At 34.6% G+C, this 19,124-nt stretch overlaps 1 protein-coding gene across 8 annotated transcripts in view; it reads left to right on the forward strand.

Moving 5' to 3' along the window:
* GALNT13 (polypeptide N-acetylgalactosaminyltransferase 13) overlaps positions 1-19,124 on the forward strand; it is a 472,802-nt gene that overhangs the window by 9,346 nt on the left and 444,332 nt on the right. The window contains exons 1-2 of one of the 8 annotated variants that reach the window (XM_070579814.1): positions 13,324-13,586; positions 14,722-14,785. The exons of the other annotated variants lie outside the window; for them this stretch is intronic. The gene's annotated coding sequence lies outside the window, so the exon portion shown is untranslated. Of the gene's footprint in view, positions 1-13,323; positions 13,587-14,721; positions 14,786-19,124 lie in introns of those variants that run through there. 8 annotated transcript variants of the gene reach the window in all.

The raw sequence follows: 19,124 nt of genomic DNA on the forward strand, positions 1-19,124 counted from the left end.
GCTTGGTCAGATAGTCCTTATAAAACATCCAATATATGTTTCATTATTAACTCTACGTTATTGACTTCATGTCAAAAATTCATCGTGATGTTAGTTGATAGATTGTGATGAACAATTTTAATAATTATATTCTGTGGCTCCCACTCCCTGACTTTGGGATAGTATTTCTTCTACTTGGTAAACCTAGCGCAGACATCTTGTCACAGATTTTAAGAGTTTTATTGTTGTGCACTAAGTTGAGATGAATCGTAGGTAATTGGATGGTGCAGCTGAATTAACACATTGAATTGCTAGTTATAAGACACTTCATTTGCTGTTGCAGGCAACAATAGGCCCATTTTGCTTCTACAATGCACAAATTCTTATTATCTATATAATTCTAATTCAAGTGGGATAACATGTATGCATCATTTCCATTTCTTTTGTAAGGACAAATAACCTCCACTAATGTAAGATATTTGCGACTATCTCATTAAATAATTTTGAACTTCAATAAATCTTGTTTTTTGAGAATGTTAATCAGTTGTCTCATTCCCTGCAAAAAGGATAGATTATAAGGCAATTCAGAAACATGAAATCAGTAGTGTTACTTTTACCCTTTGTACCTTAAGATCTGCGCAGATGTGCAATTTGTATTTATTTCAGCAGAGAGCCTTGTTTGAATCATTCTGAACAGCATTTTTGCCATGATGACTGGTGATATGCAACAGCATAATAATTTTGTTTGTTCTTGGGTTTTCTTCATTTTGGGTGTTTTAAGGGTAACTTCTCCAGGTTAGCAGAATTGCGTTTAAACAAGCAAGTATCGACTGTAAGAAGAAGGATTGAGACTTACCTTTATCTAAACCTCCTCCTTGAAACCTCATTAATTTAAGCGTCAAATTAAGGGGTTAAAAAGATAACAAATTGTTAACAACTGGACGAAGTGAAGCAAGGCGGGGGGAACTGACTAAGATATGGGGGAGTGGCCTGAACTTGAGGAGAGAGCCACTCCGCCCTGAACAAGCCCCCAGCAGCTTGAGGCTCCATAATGCCGGAAACATAGAGGACAGAAGTGAGACTCTGGACTGAAACCAAATAATTAGTCCACATGTGTAGATGGAATAGTCAGCCTTATATTCGCCAGTTCTACCTCCTATGTGAACATCCCCACAGCAAATTTTTCTCACTAGCCCTTTCCCCATCCCCCCTTAACACATACTAATGGAATTACGTGCACTGCTGAGGGGCCGTGAGGGCAACTAGGGCTACATCTTAGAACCAGAGAATATAGTCCCTTTTATTTTAGCACTTAAAGTCTTTAAGCCTAATGATCAGCAACTTGCTTATCCTAAAGCAAAGTCTTCTAATTAACAAGACCCTCTCAAATACAGAGGGCTCAGCATTTCTATTCCTTCACTCTTAAATATAAAACAGCAACTAGGGATCACCAGATATTTAAGAAATAATGTAAGAAAACAATATTAAGAAAAGTCTGTAACATGCCAAAGAGAGACCAAGATAAATGAAAACCAATAACAATAAAGTCATCTTGCAGGGAACATATAATTAAAAGATCATAAAAGAGACAAAAACATTAGAATCCTTGAAGATATCCAAGAAAATATTGCATTTGTAAAACAAGGGGATGATATGGAAAAGACAATAAGTGAACAAGAAAAACTTGGAAATTAAAGTTATTCAAATCAATAGTTTAAGGGGAAATTTGTAATTTCAAATAGAGAAAATCATCTCCACAATGCAAACAAAGAGGAAAAAAAGGAAAATATAGGAGTCACAGTGAATCTCCTTGAAGTGTGATTCTTACTAACTGGAGTGATGTAAGGAAACAAAAAATATAGTTAGAACAAATATTAAAGAATTAATAGAATACTCAAATTTCTGAAGAAAGGTGATTTGCAACTCAAAATTTCATATCCATTCAAAATATCAATCAAGTGCAAGGGTAGAATAAAGACATTTTCAGACACATAAGGACTATAAAGATAATTTCCTCAGATGTAACCTTTCTAACAAAATTACTTGAGGTCGAATCCATCAAAGTGTAATTAAAAGAAAGGGAAGGACATGGCCTGATAGCTATGAGGTAGTCCTAGAAATCTGATGTAGGATTAGTGTAAAAAAATGGAGGACTTTGGCTAGTAGGAGGCTCTGGGACAAAAAGAGGACATTATACAGCATTTAATGTTCCAGAAATATTTGAAAAGACAAAAATAGTGCAAGAGGAAAAAAGGTAGAAATTTCAGGAAAAACAAAAGACTATGCAAGAAAAGGAAGTAATTGTAGAACTTTAGTCAGCCCCAAAGTGAACAATATTTTTATATTAATTAAATATAAATGGTATTTACTGGTTTTCGACTTTTAGTGTCAATCTTTAGATAAACCATGGAAGTCGGACAACTGCAAATATTATCAACGATGGCAATGTTACAGTAAACATTCAGGTGGCCAGAGGGTGGGAGTTAGGTATGGGGGTATGGGGGTTGGAGAAAGCAGAAGGAAAGGGTCAGGATTGGACCGTTAGCATGTTGAAAACGGGGTCAAGAGATAGTGTCTGTAGTTGATATAGGGAATATCAGTGATGATATATTCCTTAAAGTTACAAAGCTAACCCAAAAGATGAATAATGACTATATTAAGAGGAACAGGATGGAGAAGTGGGGAGTGTGGCAAATAAGATAATTTAGATAATGTCTAGAATACTTTGGGTCCATTTGTTTGGTCAAAGTATGCTTTAGTTTGATTTTTAAAAAATGTAGTTGCTTTTAGGTGGGTATGTACTCTCCAGATTTCTACAAATTCCAGTCACTTTCTATTGAATAACTTTGGTCCATAAAGACATTTGAATTTAAGGCTTCTATTGTAGAGCTAATAAACAAAATGATTTCCTCTGGGGAGAGGAACTGGTTGGGGCTGGGGAGGGGGCTGCACTATATAAAGAAATAGAAATACTCGGGACTTTTGTTATTAAACACAGCAGCAGTGATGCCCCACAGTATTGTAAAGATCAGGGGGCTAAGATGAGAGAATTGGATTGTAGTTCTGATAAAGCCGTTAGTAAACTCTGAAACATGTCCTTTATGTTCTCTGGATCTCAGTTTCCTCATCTTTAAAATGAGGCAGCTGGTATAAGAAGTATCCAGTATCTGTCTATATTCTAGTGTTTCCTTTATGAAGAAGATAGTCCTATCATTTTCTTTGAGAATGAAATGAACTATAGTTTTTCTAGGTATGCTAGGTCTCCAGACTGGCTCAGGGTTCTGACTTGCTCTAGCTCCTTATTAGAGTAAAGGTATTAATTGCCTTTTTAACAATGCTCCTCCTTCTTCTTTAAGTGTATTTCTTTACCTTGTGTCTAACAGAATTGACCACTCAAATCAGAATCATGTGTGTTTAGTTCTATTGATCTGTAATAGTCACTTCCCAAATAGGATTGTTTTGATAGAATTTTTTCCTTATTCAAGACCTTATTTTCTTATAATTTAAAAATATATAACCTTTTTGGTTAAGGCAAAAATGCATAGCATTACTAAATAATTCTTTAAATGATCCTATCTCCATTCTACCTCTGTTTTCCTGAACATTTTAGTAGCGCTAAACAATAGTTTTAAACAACATTTTGTAGTGGTTTCCAGACAGAGACAGTAAATTTTATAGTCCTTTGTGTTATTAAATTACACCAGTTACTGTGATTACCTGATGTGTCTGCAGATTCTCAGAAGAATTGATAGATGAAGGATGGCCATTTCAACGTTACACAGATGTGAAGATATTGCCATCTTAGATCAGCAGCTGCTCTTGAAGTTCTCACTGCTTCTTATTGTTTGGGCTAACACTTTAATTTTGTAGCTAATCGGAATAGTTGCTTTTAAGATGCTAGCTAATGCTAATGAATGTGAGAACACAGATGGGTCCCACAAAAAACTTCTAACCTGCTGGTTCTTGGAAGAATTCTGTGTGTGTGTGTGTGTGTGTGTGTGTGTATGCTTTAGCACCTTTTAACTATGAACATCAATTCAGCAAATTAAAAGAAAATTGCAGTAGCTTCCTTATAGAGAGATGGAAATAAAGAGACTGAGAAAGAGAGAGACGGAGGAATGAGGAAGTTTCCCAGTTTTCTCCCATAGCTTGGGACGTTGGTAACACAAAAACGTACGTATTGTGGAAAACTGATAACAAAAATGACTTTTAATTGATATATTAAAATCTAGTATTTTTGTGATATGGAAAGATAGGGGATTCTGAAATGAGAAAAAACAAATTAACAATGAGGCATTCTTTAAAGCTGTGAATATCTGATTTCTCTTGACAGATTACAATCTTTTGGGTCACCTCCTTTTACTATTTTCCGAGTAATCTGGTTTTTCGACAAGGACTTACGGGCAGTGAGAGCTGCTTTGTCTGTTATCTCACCTAGTTTGATGAATCAAGGGTCCATTAAATTTCCTTTTAAATATGAAGTTCTTGAACCTTGAACCTTGAAGTTCTTAGAACCTTTAGCATATGGACTAACTTGATTCTAAGATAAGAAAATGCAGACACTCAACTTCGGAGAAGGCAATGGAGCATGGTTGTGCTAAAGACACAAGTTTAAGACTAAGGTACTTGCATAAATACAGTTTAAAAATTCTGACTCATCCCGTTACCAGCAGAATGACAAAGCAGAATTACATAGCCTCTATGGACTATATTCCTTGCAATTTAGTCTATGGAATCTCATCTTTAAAATGGGGGCAATAGTAATAATAGCTAACAGTAATTAATCCAGGTCTCTAATTGGGCACGAGGGTCTCTTTTAAGTGCTTTACATAATTTAGCTCATTTTATTCTCACAATACTAAGAGCTAGATATTTGTTTTCATGCACCTAATGTAACTACTTTAAAGGGTTGTTGTGAGGATTGAGGTGACAATGCGTGTGATGTACTGATTATTGTGCTTGGCATTTAGCAAGGGCCCAACAAATGATAGCTATTATTAGTGTATCTTCTCTTCCAGGGTCCTCTTCTGGCATCAAGCGTGACAGGTGCCTAGTAAATCTGGCCTGTTTAACCGATTTCCGAAATAAAATTCTCAGACCTGAAAGAGTTATTGTAAAGAGTAACTACAAAATCGGGTCCCAGGAGACAATAAATAAATAGGAGTGAAAGATAGGATTGGAGCCAAGCAAAATAGAAACACAGTAAAAGTGTATTAGTGAAATATTTAGAAATCTTATTTAAGAGAGAAGAGAAGGTAAATGTGTGAAGGCAAAGGTATATCATATCATGATAAATATGATATCATAACACTGTACAAATTGTAAACAATTCTTAACACTGAAATGCCACTTTGCAGAAAGTGCATCTAGTGTAGAAAAAGGATGGTAATCTTCTTCTATTCCCTTTTACTCTATTTGGAAAATTCCAACGTCACTGCTGATTTTTGTTAGTTGTTCTTGGTTAAGTTAAGCAGTCATACTCCATTTTCCCCTTAGTTTTTTTGATCATCTTTGACTGTTATTTTTTCTTGTGGATGATCCTTAGAGAAATTGAAAGATGAGTGCCTTTTTGGTGTGTGAATATGAAAAATAGTGAAAATTTTAAAACATATTGCCACCCAGCCTTAGTCTCTGAATGAAAAAGATGAAACATGATTATGTTTTGTTCTTTAGAGACACAGACTTCATTTTCAGTATGTGATATCTACTTGTTTTCAAGGATTTTTATAAATGCTTAATTGGAAATTTTCTGTTTTTTATTTAGAAAAACACATAATTTGAAATAACAAATTGAAATTGATTTCTCACTTAGACATATTTGAATTTCAATTCTCTCTTCTTATCATATGAAGAAAATCTGTTGTTTTGAGCACTGATAGTTTGTCAGTTCCTTCACAATAATTTGTACAAATGATAATTGTACATAAATTAATAAACTGCTGGTGGGATCTAATGATGCATCATGCTGCTTTTGATTTATTTTGAATCATTTGCAGACTGTTGAAATGTACCAGGACTAATTGTTTAATGTAACCTACAAATTCCTCAAGTCCAGAAACATATTCAGTAAAATAGAATATTAAAAAAAAAAAAGACTACTTCGTGTTATGTTTTATGAGAGTTTATTATATAAGAAGTGGTTTTATAGGTTATTAAATAGTGTATGGGTTTTATCTGTTTAAAAATCCTTTTCATATTACAAATAAGGACATGCTTTAAATAACCTTTTCCTATTTTTCCTATTATGATTCAGTTTTCTCATGCTGCCTAAAAATAATGTTGAGTCCTCAGCTTGCATTTGCTTAGTACTCCTGTTGCCTCCCATCCTGAAGTTTTGTGTGCCACCTGAATATATTTTAAAAGTGATTAAAAAGAAGACCTTAGTATAAGCTTCAACAACATTGTAAGGAATTTCTACATGAGGAATATTTAAAATCAAGTAATAACTCTTGTCATGTCTGGGAACCATGCATGAGGTTAACCATTTTCAACCAAGGTTACGTGAAGTCACAAACAATTGATTGGTTCTTGTATTATTGCATCCATCTGCCGAAATATTATACCGCATGTAATTATTTTATAGTATAAAATAGTCCACTGATAATTAACCGTGTAAGTTTACTTTGTGAACAATTTTCATTTTATTTAGCAAGTGCTTTGAAAGTCAGTAACCCACAAAAAATATTCTCCATTGTTATAAATATAAAACCAAGATATAGAAAGCTTAACACTATGATTGATTTTGCAATGCAGTTTTGACTAACACTAAATCAAAGATATGTACTGTTTCCTGTCATAGGGTGTGGCTAATGCCCACTACGTGTGTGTGTGTGTGTGTGTGTGTGTGTGTGTGTGTGTGTGTGTGTGTCTTAAACGGCTTCTACTTAAAGTTGAGTTTTCATTTTTATGGGCTCCCTGGGTGTTTTTTAATGTGGACCTCCACAGTCTTGTACTTGGGTGCCACTCAAGCTAGATAGAAGTTCCTGATCTTATTTTGTGATAATTCAGGTTTATACTTGACTTTTATTTGCTTTATTCACTATAGAGTTTGTTTTGACCTTTTCTTTGACCAAATTAAGTTTTGGTCCAGCTTTTTTAAACTTCTCTATCTAAAACCTTATTTGCAGTATAACTTTCTTGTCAGATTTAACTCAGTAGTTTTGGGTTTTTAGTCAACCTTAAAACCTTTCATACACACTTTCACCCTGTCATTCCTCTCCACACTAACATACCCTAAAACTCCCACATTTAGTCATTTTTAACGGGTGTTATTTTCTGTCTATTTTTAAAATCGTATATATATTTAGTACTTGCCATGGAAAAATTTTATTATGTGATTTTAATCAAGTTGTAATATATGCATCTGTATTTTATTATAATTCTCTAAATATTCATGCACTTTTAATTAGCCAAGGGACTATATCTCACATGAAAGTGATATATAAAATTGTGGGCCAGTAAAATGTTGCCACATTTTAATACAGAAGTGCACTTCATGGATGCATGAAATGATTCCTGCTTAAACAGTCAGTATACATAATCAATCAATAAATCTGGCCAGTGGTTTTGGGATCCACTTAGTTTAAGGCACTATGTAAATGCAAGATCAGGTGCTTCCAGAATTTCATTAAGAGACACATACTTACAAATGGGTTTTAAGCAGTGGGTTCATGTTCACTGCATGCAATTACTGAGTGGTTTTGCAATTCAAAAACCCTGGGTGTCCACTAGGCAAAATCCTTTTTTCTGTGTGTCTGCACTTCTGCTTGCTTTCTGTCGAGTCTCTGCCTTACTGAAGTCTCACACTATTAAAAAGACGATTTTCTCTTTCCTGCTTCTGAGGATTATTTCCTCATTCAGAGATGAACAACCTCTGCAAAACAGAGGTACATATTTTCATAAGGCCAAGCCATTCTATCAAGCAAGGGCTTCTTATACCATAAACAAGTAGAAACATCATCTTTCTGTATTAACGACATTGCAAATTTATGAATCATAAGCATGTTACTACATATTGTTATCGTGGAGAATTTTTACTTTTTCTTCTCTGTGCTTTTCAGCAAATGTGTTCATATTTGTTATTCAAGGCTGTATCATTTTATAGGAAAATATGTGCCTCATTTGTTCATTTACCACTGTGTGGGGGCTTCAAGGACAGTCAGGGTCTTTAGTATGTAGAATTCTGTGTGGTGGTGTGCTTGGCTGATTGCCATCAAGCAAGTCATTCAGAGGACTTAAGAATTCTGATGTCATAGACCATGTATTAGTCTCAGGGATAAAATTCACACTACACCTCAATTTCAAACTTTTTCACATGTCACTTTCTCAATCCAGGGTCACACATTCTATTTATTAGAAATTTTATGAATTCCTACTTTTTTGCTGACACCCATATATAGATCTCCCTCTGCAAGGCCAAAGGCACTTACTGGAATCACTAACACCAATACCAGTGACAGCAAAAAGGAAGGGAGGAAAGAAAAGGAGCTTGCATTCCCAGACTGATGCTGTGTCGTGGTTGGCCTGTTTCTCCTCCCTTCAAGCAGCTGCAATCCTGGGAAATGTTGTGCCTTGGACTGCCTTACTGACATTGGCTTTTAGTGCTGTTAGAGCTGAATAGGGTAGAGCTTTCCTTTTTTCTTCCATTGAGTCTCGGTAGTGAGATCTGGTCATTGGCATTTATTCTTTGACCCTTAGTGTTTCCCCTTGAAATGGAACTAATCAAGGAGTTGTCTCGCTCTTATTAATGCTCATGGAGCATTCAGTATAAGTACATGTATTTTTGCCTGTTCCTGTAGTTTAATGAGTCCTTTCTTCTATCTTCCTAAATGGTAGATGTATATCTATATCTGTCTGTCTTGTGCAGATCATGAAATCCAAGAAGGCAGTCCAATGCAATTCTTTTTGTGCTGTACCTAGCAAAATGCCTTACACAATTAAATCCTTAATACATGCATTTAATTAGATTGCACGTGTCTAGCTAGGTCCCCTGAGCCTTCCAAAGCAGTAGACGCTACTTTGGAAAATGATGCAGGCCAAAAAGGATTTAGGTCAGTCAAATTTTTATCTGGCTTTCCCAGTAGGATAGCTGAAAATGTCTTTCCACTGTGCTGTATTAATGTCTTCCTTGTGATTCTTTTTCCTCTCAAATTCCTTTGTCAGCTAGTTGAAGATTGTGTACTTTATATACTTCTTGTAAAACTCACTGGGTACTTGAAATAGCCTGTCTTTATGATTTTCACCAGACTGGCCCGAGAGTTCTACCACCTCTGTCATTTATTAGAATTTATCTGGAACTCCTTTCCTTTGCCAGGGACGTAAGTCACAGAGTTTAAGATTGAAAGGGATCTTGAGGGGTGATCCTGTCACCCCACCTGCTCTCAGTCAAGGTTGTACCTAATCTAAACCCAAGCCTGACGTGTTTCTCTAAATTAAATCTACCCCACATCGTGTAATCCTTTACATATTCCACTCCACATTGCCAATAGAAGGATCTCTCTAAATATAATTCTAAGCATGTAACTCCTGGGTGTCCAAACCTTTGAAAGCTCTACAGGTTAAGTTTCGAATTCTGTAGCATATCATTCAAACCTTTCATAGAAATTTATCCCAAATGATCTTTGCAGCCTCATATTTCATCTTTTACGCTCTCCCAATCTAGTTTCAGGATTCATTGAGTTACTTCTCTGTTACCTGGGTATGCCATAGATGTCCATGACTGTTTCTTTGCTCACACTGCTTTTCAGCCTTGAATTACCTATCTCCTCATTTCAAGATTTAGCTCAAATGATAAGCCTTTTTAAAAGAATTTTCTGGAGTCTCCAAGGCAGAATTATTCTATTCCTTTTCTTCTGTTCCTGTAGCACTTTGTTCGTGTTGCTGTTGCTAACTTACACCATGTTATCATAGTTAGTTGTGTCCTCGTCTGTCTACCATTTTAAATTATAAGCTTTTTCATAATGGAGGCATCACATTCTTCATTGTTCCCCTGAGGCCTACCAAAGTCCATAATATAGCTAGTTATTCAGTAAATGTCTTACAAAATTGTTAAATATTGATTCAGTAGCATAAAGGGCTATGAATGTAAAGATGCTCTTTTGAATAAATCTTTGTGACACTCCTAGTATCTTTTTCTGGAATATGATAAGGATGTAAAAATATTAATATAATCTATTCCAAAGATAATCATCACAGATTTTTCAGATTAGTAGGTTCAAGAGAGTCCTTAAAAACCATTTAATTCCAGCATCTAGCCAGTGTTTGAGGTACTTTTCAACTTTCCTGGAGAAGGGATATTCAATTTCCTCTTGAACTCTTCCTTTGGCCTTTTCTTAGGGCAGCCCATTCTGTTTTGGCATTCCTCACAGTAAGAGAGCTTTTCCTTGTGTTGAGCTTAAATTTGATTCTGTGTAACTTCTCTCATTGGTCTTATTGGTCTGAGTTCTACTTATAGGGAACACAGAAAACAATTTTAAACTGCTTTCCACATTGTCGATTCTTCACATAGGAACAGCATTCAGGTTTCTGCTGTATAATCTATTTTAAAGGCTGAATGGCCCCAAAACACACTTGAGTATATATATATATATACTCACTGTATATATATGTATATGTGTGTGTGTGTATATGTATATATAAACACAGTGTGTGTGTGTATATATATATATATACAGACACACACATACACATACATTATATATATATTTATACTTGTAGACATCTGTGTTAGTACATATATCAGCAACTAGCCAGAAAACAATTGGAAATATTTTTAATTGGAAATAAGGTAACTCGTTTGATGGAAGTAGAGACAAAGACAGAAAAACAGAGAGATTGTCATACAAACAATTCACATTCTAGTCAATATATGTTCATATATATAATGTCAGATATATAAATAAAGGATTCCAGATTATTGCATTATAATTCCCAATTTTAGACTCCAGGAAGATCACATTTTTCTGGTTATCTTATTGCTATACAGGAGATTATCCTGAAATTTAGTGGCTTAAAACAGCAATATATTATAATCTCTCGTAGTTCTGTGTGTTGACTGGGCTCAGCTGGGAGACCCTTCCTCATTTGTGGTCTCTCATGCAGTTACCATCAGGTGGTGGCTAGGGCTAGAGTCATTTAAAGGCTGGATGAACTGGATGTCCAATATGCTTTCTTTACTCACATGTCTGATGCCTAAGTGCTCCTCAGCATGGCCTCTCTCTCCAACACAGTAGCTGGCACTTTTTACATGGCAGCTGAGTTCTCCAAGAGGCAGAAAACAGAAGATGCTAGGCCAGTTAAGGGCTACTCCTGGAACTGGTACCTTATTGTTTCTACCATATCCTCTTGATCAAAGGAGTCCTAGGATTTACTCAGATTTTAGTAAGTAAAGAAATAGCTTCATTTCATGATGAGTGAATGTCAAGGTCACATTGCAGAAGAGCATGCTGGATGGGAGATGTTGTGGCCATCTTTGGAAAATACAACCTGCCACACTATATGTTTGGATGGTGCGATGGAGTAAAGGATGCACTTTCGATTTTAACTTATTCTCAGAAGAAGTAAACAAAAATGTGATACCTTTAAACAATGGCATAAAACATGAAGAAAGCACGGATATTGACCATAAAACAATGTAAAACTAACTGACATCCTCTATCTAAAGTTTACCACATGTTCACACCACATTTCTAATTGGATCTCAGGATTTGAAAGGCTCTAGTTCTAAATTTAGGTTTAAACATGTTCAAAGAGTATTAACATTATTTTTTAATAACTGGTATCTAAACAATCTTTAGTTTCTGGAAATTCATTTTTAGTGCATAATATAATCTCTCCTGCTCCTGTTAAAGCTATTTCATTACTTGGAATCTAATTTTAAAAATAACCCTTCATGCAATTAAATATAATTAAACTACTAAATATTTCCTTTTATGACATATAAATTTCTCTATTTGAGTCATTTTTAAGTATCCTAATTTCCTAGATGTTAATTCTTTCCATTTCTCTCCTCTGAACTCCTTCAAAATTATTCTTCATTTTAAGTATGATTTGGAATATGAATCCTAATATTTGGTAATATATATATGCTGATCAAATAATGATTAAATCCATGACAGAGAAACTTTTTTTATTTTTACCTGTGAATTCTTAGATAATATGCATTACTTAGAAACTGTGTTCAGTGTATACCGAGAGTGGCCTAAAGTTAGTGCCGTATGTTTCCCTCACAATATATGAAGTCTAGATGTTGATTTCCAAGCCTGATAGGATGGCTGTATATTGTCACCAGGGATCCTTGTAGCCATTCTAAGCTTCCTGCACTCAAAATAGCTGCCAGAGTTCCAATATCTACAATTCAGGCAGGTAAAGGTCAAAGAGCCTAAAAGTGCACATTGCAACGAAGGGAGGAGAATGAATAGATACTGAGGAGGCAACTAGCAGGTCCAACCACATCAAAAAAATCGTGTTTTGTCAACTTTTTGACAATTTCATCTTATTGTATAATTATGCTTCAATTTTGTCTATGCTATGCTCCAGCTCTTTTAATGCTGAAATTTTGCCTGATTTATAGCTGTATGTTTGGTTCTTATGTATACACTTTGTTGCTTTTGTTCCCTCTGAGTTTGTAAACTAGTATTCTTTCTTTCTTTTCATATTATAACATGATATATGTTTTTCATAAGATTTGCAAAATTAAGCAAAGTATAAAAAAGAAAATTGATATTATATTTTTAAATCATTCAGAAATAACTATGAACATTTTGCTGTATAGTCCTCTAATGTTTCTGAATTTTATACATATATTTATAATGTAAATATATGTGTGTATTTATAGTTATTTACACAATTCCTACCTTATTTATCATTATGTTAGAAGTATTTATTTTGTTTTAAAAATATATATTGAAGATTTATGCCTGTAAATAAACCCTATTTGAGACATGAATTTTGTGACTGCATAGCATTCTATCATCTGCACAAACTACAGCTTATTTAGTTGATCTTTAATTGTTAGACACTCGTTGCTTTTACAGATCTACAATTATAAATATTATAAATGACACTGATGAAGTTCTCTGAACATGAATTTTTGCCTGTGTCTAATTAGTTGTTGGAATAACTTCATGCAAGTGGAATGGGTCAGAAGATAGGGATATGGAAAGGAAATGGCAAAATTTCTACCTCTATTTTCTAGAGACTGGAAAATAATGAAGTGAAGGATATAAAATACGCTGTGCTTTGCAGGTGTTTGCTGAGAGTAGGGTGGAGTGAGTTAAGCAAAACTGTTTCAGCTTTCACTTCAGAGGATGAAGGAACCAACATTTTCTCTTATCTCCTCAGACAGATAGGAGCAGGTGATGAAAGAGAAGGCGTTCAGTGCTCTTTACATGGAGAAGCTGGTGAATATTTGGAAAGATCACTTTGCCAGTTCTTTCAACATTTGATGAAAAAAAGATGAAATAAAATAAAGGCAGCAAAGAACAGACCAAGGACCCACTTGAGTTGGAAACAGGTCTTGACTTCTCCCCAAGTGGATGAATAGAGAAGAGGGATGGATGAAACAGTCTTCGGTTACAGAACGCCACAATGTAGACCCTGTCAACAAGGTGGACTTGCAGTCAAAAGTCAAGGGGCAAGGGTGTCCAGGAACTTGGTCAAGGCATTACCTATGCATTTGACCATGGAGTATAGACCAGATATGGAATTATGCACTGATATAAGTTGGCTGATAGACTCCAGGAAAATCACATTTAAATAATGTGCAATATTCAGGACATCTTGATTTGTCATGCTTTTCATGATTGAAATTATCATAGGATTATTATTATCAAGTCATATTTACAATAGGAAATGTGCGAGGGAGTTAGTTTAGAGTTCTTGAAGGCCAAACGAAAATGGGGAGAGAGAGAGAGAGACAGAGAGAGAGAAAATACTAGTGATGACTTTAGAAGTTATAGATTAATCAGCTTGCTTTGATATCTAGGAAAACAGAAGAATAAATCAAAAAGACAATTGATTTTCATTCACCTCAAAGAGCAGAACAAATAAGGGTAAAAACCAACATGACTTTGAGAGAAGTAAATCATTCTGGGTTAATCTAATTTTATTCTTCTGACACAATGACAGGACTTAAATATGAGGGGAAGCAAAAGACTTCATATGTCTTCACTTCAGAAGGGTAAGTTTTTGTCTCACACTATGTTCTTATCAACCAGTAAAGAAAACACTGTCTTGTGTAAAGGGAGGCATAGCTTGCTATTTGTCATTGAATCAATGACTTGCCAGGGCAGATCAACTAACACTCCAGAAGTGTCGATTGGGCGCTTATACTAAAATTTGTGTTAATCTCCAGAATTTAAGAATACAAAATATGAATACACAGACTAGGAAAGTTGCTAAAACTGTGGGAATTTGCAAGCATACAAAGTGAATTTAGGAAGAAAGAAGAGTGGCTGAAGTAGGTTGAAGAACAAGGAGAACCGTTAATTATAATGGCACTTAAAAAATGATAATCTCTAATGTAATAAAATGTAAATGGTAATGTCTAGTGTTAAAAACTGGTAATGTCTAGGCATTGTGATACTCTGTTGTTATAAATTAGAATTGAGACCTGGTATTGCTGCCTGGATGATCTGGAGGGATCTGTAGTGTTTCCTGCCTGCACTTGCTTCACTTATCATGTAATAATCCTCTTGAATGTTGTCAGTTACAAGACTGTAACACATTTTCATCCATTTGTAGGTATTTTCCTTCCTGGGTCCTGTAAAATACTTGACTGTTGCTTTGTAAGAAAATAAGGAATTGTGTAAGTTCCTCCAAAAAGAAATAATTATTTTATTAAGCTGCTCTATTTCCATGCTTTTCCATATAAACAATTTTTTATTTTGGTGTCAAATTTTTGGGTAACCTCTTGGAAGACATTTTAAAAGGTAGTTAAACTCAATGCATATAATACCAAGAATGCATAGAACTCGCTTCAAGATGTGACAATATGAAGAGCTAGGGCCAGATCAGGGCATAAACAGGTAACAAATACTATGCCACAACTGCCACTGGCTGTAGTGATTGTAAAATATAACCCGATTGTGGGGTTCAAAGGTGAAAACTCTGTGCATCTGTATTAATAAAATATAGTTTAACAAGTCTTAACAGCCTCATGCAATTTGATCAAGCAATTCCACTTCTGGGTATTCTATCCTCAGGAAACAATGATGCTGTGGCAGAAGATAGGTACCAAAAGACCTTTGCAGTGTTTTTTATTTTTTATGTTTCTGGTAACAGATATTGATAACAACTTATATATGCAAAAAATACAGAATAAATGGTGGCATATATGGAATATCAGTCAGTGAAATGATTTCCCATTGTACTGATAAAAAAAGTGATATTGCCACAGAAAGAAATTCACAATTAAATAAAAAGAGGATCTAATTATAAAATGGTTTATATGGCATAATTCTTTAAATAATATTCTAGAAATAAGGACAGAATAGATATTCATGAAGTACATTGTTATAGGAATTGAGTGACTTCAGCTTTTATGTTTTTTTCTGAATTTTTATAGAAAGACCTTGGTAATTTTTATTTAGAAAAGCAATGATATAAAGAAAAACCACTGAGACTGATAACTTTTTGACAATATTTTTCTTTATTTTTTTAAATCGCTGATGACTTCATTTCTTTTGTGAATATCATTTCATTATTTAACTTTACATTGCTGAATTTGCTGAATATAATATTGTCTATATTATTTATTTAAAAATCCAAAGGTAGATTCCACATTTATTTTCATTCTTCTGTATTTTATATATTTGATATGCATGTATAAATATATAAATTTTAAATAAATATATAATATCTTTAAAGATATGCATATTTAATAAATAAGGTATATATAAATATATAATATACAAAATACAGGAGAATATATGTATATATATATCTGGATTTTTGTTATTTTAGTTGTCTAAAACATTGGGCAATGATTCTGATTTCTTTTCTAGCTTCTTAATTTTTTTCTTGATTTAAAAACACTTCATTGACTATTTTTCTGTGATGCCAAATATTTCAATGACAATAAAACATTTATTTATTTCTACCCTTTTTCTCTATTAATTTTGATATAGTTTCATACAGAAAATTTGCAGTTGTTGTACTTAAGAACCCTGTATATTCTCTGTCCAGATTCATTAGTTTTTTACATTTTGCCCCTTGTGCTTTATTTCTGCTTACTGTCTCTCTCTCCATATATGTATGCATATATATACACACATACTGTATAATTACATAATTATATATATGTATACACCTGTATATATGTACATATACATGTAATTTTTTCCTTGAATAATTTGGGAATATGTTGCAGACATGCTTCTTTACTTGAAGTATTTTGGTATTTCCTACTAATAAGGACATTGTCCTATATAACCGCAGTGCAATTATGAAAATCAAGAAATTCATTATTAACAAAATGCTGTTATTGTAACTCACAGTGCATCTAGGATCACACGTGCATTTGGTTGTCGTGTCTTTTTCTTTCTTGTTTTTGGCTGGGGAAGATTAGCCCTGAGCTAACATCTGTGCCAGTGTTCCTCTATTTTGTACATGGGTTGCTGCTGCAGCATGGCTGCTGATGAGTGGTGCAGGTCTGCGCCTGAGAACTGAACCTGGGCTGCCCCAGCAGAACACGCTGAACTTAACCATTAGGCCCTGGGGCTGGCCCCTGGTTGTCATGTCTTTTAAATTCCTTCTTTAATGACTTCGAATTTGAAGTGTTCAGGCCAGGTATTTTCAGACTTTCCTCAGTTTGGGTTCAGGCCAGATAATATTCAGACTTTCCTCATTTGAGTTTGCCTGATATTTCCTAATGATTGATTCAGGTTATGCATTTTTGGCAGATATACTACAGAAGTGATGTGGTGTCCTTGTCAAGTGCATACTTGGCATCACGTCATGTGTATTTGTCCTGTTATTGATGATGTTGTCTTTGATTATTTAGTTAAGGTGGTCTCTGCCAAGTTTCTCCATTGAAAGTTACTATTTCCCCATTGTAATTAATAAGTGATGTGTGAGAAGATTCTTTAGGACTGTGGAAATACTTGGTTCATCGTCACACTTTCAGCCGCAAGTGCTGATCCACAGGTATTTTCTTGACTGAATCAGTTAACTGTAAATTTTGCTTAATGGTGATTTTCTAACTCCATCGGTCCATCTGTATTTGTTAGGGTGGCATCCTATGCAAAGGAGGAGTTTTCGCTTCTTCCTTATGTACTTTATTCATATTTTATTTTCTGTAATGAATTTTAATTCTTTATGATAATTATTGTTTTGATTTTCCAGTTGTTCCAGATTTGACTAGTCGGAGCTTCCTGAAGCTGGGGCCTATGTCCTTTTGACATATCCCAATCATTTTGAAATGCCTTACTCTTTCCCCCGAAAAAATGTCACCTGGAATTCCATATAGTTTTGAGTCTCCTCCCTGTGTCCGTGTTCTAATATGCCAGGGCAATTTTTCAATATTTTCATAGTTTCAGTGGACTTTCTGAGAGTGTGTTTTGTGGCTCGCTTAGGACCTTTGTTTTTCTCTTTTCCTCACAGTTTCTCTGGACCGCTTAGATCTCTGTAATACCTATGGTGGGAGCTTGAAAGATAGGCTCTGTTAGAAATTGGTGTTTAATTTTCTGTTTACAAGTAATTTGACATTTTTATTGTTCTCCAAATTCCATTTATGCTCAAGGCCTAGGATTTGTGTGTTTTTATTTGTTTTTGTTGGCTGGCTGTATATTTTTTGCAGGATGTGTGAAGAGTTTCAGATTTAGATGGCTGCTATTACCACAACTACCCAGAATTCCAGGTCCACATTTTTTAAGTATTCTACAAAACATATTGATATTTCAAGTTATTTGCAATATGCCGTGATGTAACCAGAATTTGTGGATTGCATAGCTTTACCTTTTGTTGTCAGTGTTTTCTTAGTCTAGTTTATCTGGTTAAGTTGAATATTTTTTATCTCTATCATTATTTTACCAAATGGTCCACCTGTCAATCCGGGAAGTCTCTCTCTGAAGGATGTGTCCTTGATAAATGTAAAATCATTATTTAGGATCGTTAATTCCCTTGATTTGTACCAATCGATTGTATTTGTAATTTCTGCCTTAGCTTTAAAAATTATCAAATATATATTTAAACAAATGGAAACATAAGCCCATGAAATTTAAAAACATGTATATAGATTAAAACATCACTAATCAATAGCACCTGATTGTAAGAAGCCGGTGAAATGCATTTATAAGCAGTTGCTTCAACTGATGAAATAAGCTCTTTGAGCTTAATTAAGGAAAATCCTTCCTCCACTTTCACAGCAAAGAGGTCTGATTGTAGTTGGTAGGTAAGGATCAGGAGGAAAACACTTCAGTGCATGACAATGGCGGAGGAGAAGACAGCTTGTAAAAGTGGGAAATAGGTGAGTGCAGAAAGTAGGTCCCATGCAAGAGGGGCAACCATTCTCTGTTCTCTGGAGGTTTGGAGCCCAGCCTTATGAAATCTTCCCTCTTTCAAAAAAGCTAGAAATGAAGATTCTTATGAGAAATCTTCTTTCGAATATTTTAAAAATATTTTTAAAATTATGCTGTTGGATAAACAAAACATGTCAGTAAGCCAGATTTGGTTATTACGCCCCAGTTTGCAACCTCTACTCTGGGTGCAGTTAGGGACTATTAGGTGTTGTAGTGAGAAAAAATCTGGGTCAGAAAAGCTTGTTCTGAGTCCAGGATCACCTCTCATTAGCTGGGTTAAATTGGGCAGGACACATGATTACTGTTAATTTCAATTCTCTTGTCTATGAGGATGAATATGCTAAAGCATGAAGAAATATACAGGTCTGAAACTTGTTATAACTTTATAATTCTATTGAAAATATATGTAAACATAAATTTTTATCTTCTATTAAGCTCTACGTTTTAAACTTAGAAAAATGAAATTTATAAAACTACATAGTTTCTTAAGAATTTCTTGATTTACTTTTGACATTTGATTATAAGTTTGGAACTCTATCTAGTTTCCTCTTGTTTGAGAGACTTTGTGTTGAGCATTAGGAAAATCATTCATTCCTGTTCTGGGGAGAGGCCAGTGCCATCCTGTTG

The sequence above is a fragment of the Equus przewalskii genome, chromosome 17 (assembly GCF_037783145.1).
Source record: "Equus przewalskii isolate Varuska chromosome 17, EquPr2, whole genome shotgun sequence".
In the NCBI taxonomy this organism is placed as follows: domain Eukaryota; kingdom Metazoa; phylum Chordata; class Mammalia; order Perissodactyla; family Equidae; genus Equus; species Equus przewalskii.